At 43.5% G+C, this 6,878-nt stretch overlaps 1 long non-coding RNA gene across 1 annotated transcript in view; it reads left to right on the forward strand.

The window, feature by feature from the left end:
* The window catches only part of LOC116083779, a 54,109-nt gene that overhangs the window by 14,304 nt on the left and 32,927 nt on the right, over positions 1-6,878 (forward strand). The window lies entirely within an intron of this gene.

The following is a 6,878-nucleotide window of genomic DNA, read 5'->3' on the forward strand; positions in this document are numbered from 1 at the left end:
GTGTGTGTGTGTGTGTGTGTGTGTGTGTGTGTGTTCAGAACTGAACATTTGGAATTGTATAACCAATTGGTGTGTTCATCTTCAGGAACACTTGTTTCTCCTATTCTCAGAATTCCTTTATTGCTTATAGATCTTTGTCTAGGACTGAAACTTCATGAGCTTTCTCCCTTACACTTTATCAAGTCTATAGGAATCATCCTGCTTCAAGTCATGTTTAGGCAGCTGTGTTGGTAAGATGTCATGGGCTTCTCAGACATTTCTAGGAGAGACAGTTTCACACAAAACCCCCTGACCCTCTGGCCCTTACAATTTTTCAACCTTCTCTTCTGTAATAGTACTTGAGTTTTAGGTGCATGAGTTCTGTTATAGATATATCAGTTGGGACTGGGCCCCACCACTCTTCATTTTGTTTGGTTATTGTTTTCTGTAATGGTCTCTATTGCAAAAGGATGTTTCTTTGATGAGAGACAAGAACTACTCTTATCTGTGGCTATAGGAGAAATACTCAGAATGCAGCCAGGGATTGTGCTGGTTTAGTAAAGTGGCAGTGTGGGTTCTCCTCCAAGATCTATGACTTTACCTGGACCATCTTTAGTGTTTTAAAGTTCTGTTGTTTAGCTGTTGCTGAACCTGGACCAGGCAAGTGCCCAGTGTTTGCCAGAGTTCCCTTCCCTTAACAGTCTTCCCTTCTGTTCATACCAGGAGCCTTTGATGGCAACCCTTGGCTTTGCAGTATGTGGGCTGAGCAAGCTATCACATATTCCTAAAACTGCCTAGTTACCACCCTGAAATGGCTCATGCTCTAGAGTAGGTGTGTGTGTGTGTGTGTGTGTGTGTGTGTGTGTGTGTGTGTGTTGGGTTGCATGTGGGTGAACTATTCCATTGGATCTTCAGAATACTCCAAATGTTTGATGTTTCTATTGACCTCAGGGTCAGGTTGGTCAGATGGTGCAGTTGTCCTCAGGTGATGGGCTCTGCTCATAGGCACTGAACTTGAGGTCACAATCACTGTACCTTTCACGGCCTGAACTGAGCTTCACGACACTTTTATGTGTTGGAGTTTAGTTCTTTCACTCTCCATGATGGCTTCCTGTTGTCTGTCTTCCAGCTCATGCTGTATCAAGCTGTTCCCAAGTTCCTTGATTATGGTAGTTCCTGAGGTTGGCCTCTTGTAGCCCGCGCAGTCGTCTCGCGGGGAAGAAGACACGCGGACACACCAGGTTCCTTCTGCAGCGACTGTTTACTGCCCTCTCCCAGAGGGAAAAGAGACCGAGCCAGTAATCCGCACTGCTTATAAACACCACAGTGCGGGCGTGTCTGCCCATGATTGGCTGTTCACTCATTACCCTACGTGACGTCCCAGAATGGGCCGTGACATAGCGTCTTTTCACTCTACGCACATGCGCAAACAGTTCTCTATGCACATACGCAAACAGTTGTTTACTCGACAGCGGAAGTAGGCGCCATCTTGTCATGGCGAATGCCAGCTCCCTACAGCCTCTCAGTCCTAAACAATAGTTACTCTCTCAAATAGTACTATATACAGCCTTCTGAGACATTGGTATGGCACAGTGCCCGTTCCCCACTGCTGACTGGTTCAACTTGAGTCTGTTTTAGCCTCTGTATTAGTCAATGAGAACATAGAAATAAGGGTGATACTGTCCCTACAGTGGCAACCCCACAGCCCTATAGAATATGTGGGATGCTAAGACATTAACAGAAGAGGATTATTTGGCCTGGGTAGGCATGATTTCCCAGGGGAATTAAGAGTCTATGGGCTGGGGGCTAGAGAGATGGCTCAGCAGTTAAGAGCACCGATGGCTCTTCTGAAGGTCCTGAGTTCAAATTCCAGCAACCACAAGGTGGCTCACAACCATCTGTAATGGGATCTGATGCCCTCTTCTGGTGTATCTGAAGACAGTGACAGTATTATACTCATATGTATAAAATAAATAAATCTTTTTTTAAAAAAGAGTATGGGCTGAAGAGGTGGCTCAGCAGTTAAGAGTACTTGTTCTTGCAGAGAACTGGGGTTCAGTTCCTAGTACCCACGTGGAAGCTGACAACTTATCTATAACTGCAGTTATAGATATGCCTTCTTCGGCCTCCACAGGCACACACATACACACAGGAAAGCAATAAACTAACATAATAACATAAAACTAAATCTTAAAAGTAAGCACTTTTAAAGAGTAAGTAGGAGTGAGTCCAGAGAATGAGAGGAGCAGGTTGTCCTGGTTCGTGTGTTTGATACATGAGACCATTCTGATGCTGACAAAGAGCAGTAGCTGGTAAGATATCTTATTGGTCCCGATAGAGGGTGGGAAGAGGTCAGGAGAGCAGACTAAAAAGTAGAGCATGAGAGATCCCTTTGAGCTGTGCTCAGTGCCAATTCTTTCTTGGCATCCATGCCCATTGTAGGTTGCAAATTCTCATTCTTGCTCCCGAGCAAGCTTCTTGCCTACATCATGTATCTCCTCTTTCCCATAGGATTCAATGAATATATTGAATACAATGAATACATTTCCATACTCAATAAATACAACCTTATTCCATTCTTTCTGCTTCATTGAAATGGTCCTTGTCATTTGTCTTTGGAGACTTGGTGTTCTTGTGTTCGTTTTCATTCCTGTGACAAAATAGCTGAGAGGAACAACTTGACACAGGGAAGGCTCATTTGGCTTGAGTTTCAGAGATTGTAGATGTGGTCTGGTGGCTCCTTCGCTTCAAGGCTGATGGCAGAGAAGGCACACCATAGTGGTGCCAGAGGAAAGCAGCTCACTAATGAGTCTGCAAGAAAGCAGGTGCAGAGAGAGAAAGGGGCCAGAGATGACCTAGTGACCTGCTCTATTCCAGCCAGGCCCCGCTTCCTAATACCCGTTTAGTGTGGACTCATTGGTAGAATAAGTGTGACTCTCCTACAGTTGAGGACTGATTCTATCAGACCCCGCCATGCCACAGATAGCTACGCCTCTCTGCCCACCTCTTGCTAATTGCCACGCCTCTCTCCAAGTTCCAGTCACACCAGAAGTCCTGCCTCCAGAGACTGAAGATGAAGCTGCTGATTGGGTCAAGTTGCTGACGAACTTGGGGGAGGGGTTTTGCTTTACCTATCTACCTGTTTACTTGTAACAAGGAGAATGCAATAAATGATGGCGTTCTGAAAGCACACCATGGGTTGGTCTAATTTTCTCAAACCCTTTCCGCATTTCTGGTACCCTCAATTATTCAGGCCCTGACTCCCATTCCAGATGACCCATTCGTATGAGTGGCTGCAGGCAGCTACAAATACCTTTAATACTGAGTCCGCTCACAGCACTGCCAGCCAGGAGCCAAGCTTTAATCTGTGAGCTTTTAGGAGACACTCCATAGCCAGACTCTACTCTTCTTATCTTCACATTGTGGTTTTTGAAATCACTAACTTCTTCCTTTCCTCCTCTGTCTGGTCCTTCCATCTGCCTATTCTGAGGTTTTTTTTGTATAGCCCAGGCTAGTTGAGTTTAGAAGAGCCTCAAACTTGACTCCTGGTGAAGCACTTTGTCCGCCTGCCTTGAACAATCTCTCCTCTCCTGATTTCCCTGATCTCCCTGATCTCATGCTTTCTTAGTTTTGTAGCAGGACCTCTGGCTTCCATCATCCAATGTTCTGCTTTTTTTCTGCTTTAATCTTCATCTTCCTTAAGATTTGATCTCCATCACTTCGTACTAGACAGTCTCCTTGCCAGCTATGGTGGTTTGAATAAGAATTGCCCCTTCCCCCATTGGCTTATATATTTGAATGAATCAGGGAATGGTACTACCTAAGAGGGATTAGGCTTGGGGTTTGCCTTGTGGTAGTAGGTGTGGACTTGTTGGAGGAAGCACACTGAGGTGGGCTTTAGGGGTTCAAAAGCTCTAGCCAGGCCCAGTATCTCTGCCTGCTGTTGTAGATCCAGATGTAGAACTCTCAGCTACTCTTCCAGCATCATATCCGTCTGCATGTAGCCATGCTTCCTACCATGACAATAATGGACTAGCACCCAGGAAGCAGAAGCAGAGAGATATCTCTGGGTTCAAGGCCTTTCAGGACTGCACAGTAAGACCCGGTCTCAAAAAACAAAACAAAGAAATGACAAAAAATGTTCAATGAGAAACAAAGCCCCTAAGTGAGGTGAGGAGATGGGAGTCCACAAAAGGAAAGCTCTTCTATGAAATCCAGGTGTGGGGATCAAGAGATTTACATAAGAGAGGGAGGAGCTAAAATAAATTAATCCATTAGGGGATGATTATAGTCATAGTTTTTGGAGAAAAGAGTCACAAATTTAGAAAGTAGAAAGGTTTCAATGCACCTGTTGGTGTTTGATCAAAACCATAGCACAAACTCATGGTTTCTATGTGTAGATATGTGCATGTATACTGTTTTGTGTGTATGCAAACCTATATATTCTATTTCTGCAAGAAGCATGTGAGAGCAACAACACCCAGTAGCCATTAGCCTATCTTAACATAGAAGGGCCCGAGAGCAATGATACCCAGCAGCCATTACTCTATCTTAATGTGCAAACTCTGTTTCATATTTTTCCTTTTTACATGGATGCTTATTAAAATTTACCTCAATCACTGGACATGTAGATTTAGGTTTGACATTTATGTTTTCCACTTGTCTCATCTTTACTTTTTAAGATCTATTTATGTATATGAGTACTTTATCTGCATGCATACCTACATGCCAGAAGATTGCATCAGATCACATTATAGATAGTTATAGAGCCACCACGTGGTTGCTGAGGATTGAACTCAGGACCTTTGGAAGGGCAGGCACTGTTCTTAACCGCTAAGCCATCTCTCTAGTTCCTTTACTCTTTTTAATTCCTTTTCTTCTTTCTTTGGGATTGAGTGTTTTTATTTATTTTTGCTTTTTGAGACATAGCTCTGGGTGTCTTGGAACTCACATTGTAGACTGGGCTGGCCTCATCCTCACAGAGAGCTGGCTGTTTCTACCCCTGGAGTACTGGCAATAATGTTGTGTGTCACTGTGCTCTGCTTACAGTTATTTTTCAATATGTAACCTAATAACAGTACACATTAATGGGATACCATATGATATCTAGATACATGCATACACTTAGCTTTTAAAAATGCTATTGTCCATTAAAGGAAATCAGTGCTGTTTGGGAAAAATGGTTGCTCCAAGATCTGCGCAAGACAAATAGCCAAGGTAGAACTGAATGTATGAAGTGTTCAAAGAATAAGAGTAGCTAGCTGTGGTAGGCAGTCTTGGTTGTACCTTGACTTGATGCGCAATCAACTAAGAAACATGCCTCTGCGTAGGTATATAAGGGTAGCTCCTGGAAGCACTAACTAAGAAGCACTCTTCCCCGAGTGGCAAACCAGATGTAAGGATTCCAGAGGAAAAACTGCCATTTGTGCTGGTCTTTACCTTTTGCTGGTGACCTGAGTCAGTGCTTTCAGACCCCGGTTCTTCAGCCTTCCTACAGAGTTGGAAGATCTTTCCAGAAATCTTCCAGGCCTTCAGTGCCAGATGGCACTGCTAAGGTGTCCAAAAGGCACTGCTAAGGTGCTCAGATGGCACTGCTAAGGTGTCCAGATGGCACTGCTAAGGTGTCCAGATGGCACTGCTAAAGTGTCCAGAAGGCACTGCTAAGGTGTCCAGATGGCACTGCTAAGGTGCTCAGCATCCTGGGCTGAGTGTTTACCAGTGACTTAGCCTCTGGAATGCAGATAGCTCTTGCTGATCACCTAGTATTGTAATGGTAAGCCAATCTACTAAACACCCTTTGTAATATATATTCATTCTATTGGTTGTTATACAGAACCTTTACTAGAGTACAGGAGTCGAGACAGATGCTAAACCTCAGAAAGTGATTCCATCACTGATCTGTGACTTCAGCATATAAATGATAATAGACTATAAATAAATGGCTTGCCTGTTGCAGCAAGCCACTGTTTTTCTTTGAATATATCACATTTAGCTCCATCTTGTGTACCTGTCTTGTGAAGTTCTTGGAGCAGCTATTTTTCCCAAAGAGCACGGATTCCTCTGACAATAGCATTTAAAAGTTAAGTGTATGCAGCTGGGCGGTGGTGGTGCACGCCTTTAATCCCAGCACTTGGGAGGCAGAGGCAGGCGGATTTCTGAGTTCAAGGCCAGCCTGGTCTACAGAGTGAGTTCCAGGACAGCCAGGGCTATACAGAGAAACCCTGTCTCAAAAAAAAAAAAAAAAGTTAAGTGTATGCATGTATCAAATATCACATGGTATTGCATTAGTTTAATCTTCCTAATAGAAAAATACCAGTTGATATATGTTGAGGAATGAAACGACTAAAGGAAAAATCATCATTTGGTAACGATCAGGATAATATCTCATGCAAAGCTAAGAGTACATAGCTAAGCGGGATGACGAATGGTATTTATGTAGTCTGTTGGTTATCCAGTGGTCCTCATTTCAGCGGCACAGGACAGTGCACATCCCTTCTACCATCATGTGCCAAAAGCCAGCACTGGCCGTAGCATGCCAGTCCACCTGCACATTCCCAGCCCAACGAGGAAGCACCCCACTCAGACTGAGAGTCTTCCACAAACCACCTCTGCGTAGGAAGGGTGTAACCAGGCAGCTGAGGTGTCACTAGGGTGAAAAGCACTACAGTACTTTCAGAACCTTGCTATTAGTCTGAGATTCCATTAAAAGAAAAGCCAAAACACCAGTTAACTTCTGTTCAAAAACTTTTATTTACTATAAAGACAAAACACCAAAATAGGTACAAATACTATAAAATTGGTTCAAAGGGGTAAAAATTTTAATTAAAATATCTCGATATATTTAAAATAACAAAGGATACATTTAAGCCAAATTTTCTTAACCCAGAGTTTTTTTTTTT

Source organism: Mastomys coucha, unplaced genomic scaffold (genome assembly GCF_008632895.1).
Source record: "Mastomys coucha isolate ucsf_1 unplaced genomic scaffold, UCSF_Mcou_1 pScaffold8, whole genome shotgun sequence".
Classification (NCBI taxonomy): Eukaryota; Metazoa; Chordata; class Mammalia; order Rodentia; family Muridae; genus Mastomys; species Mastomys coucha.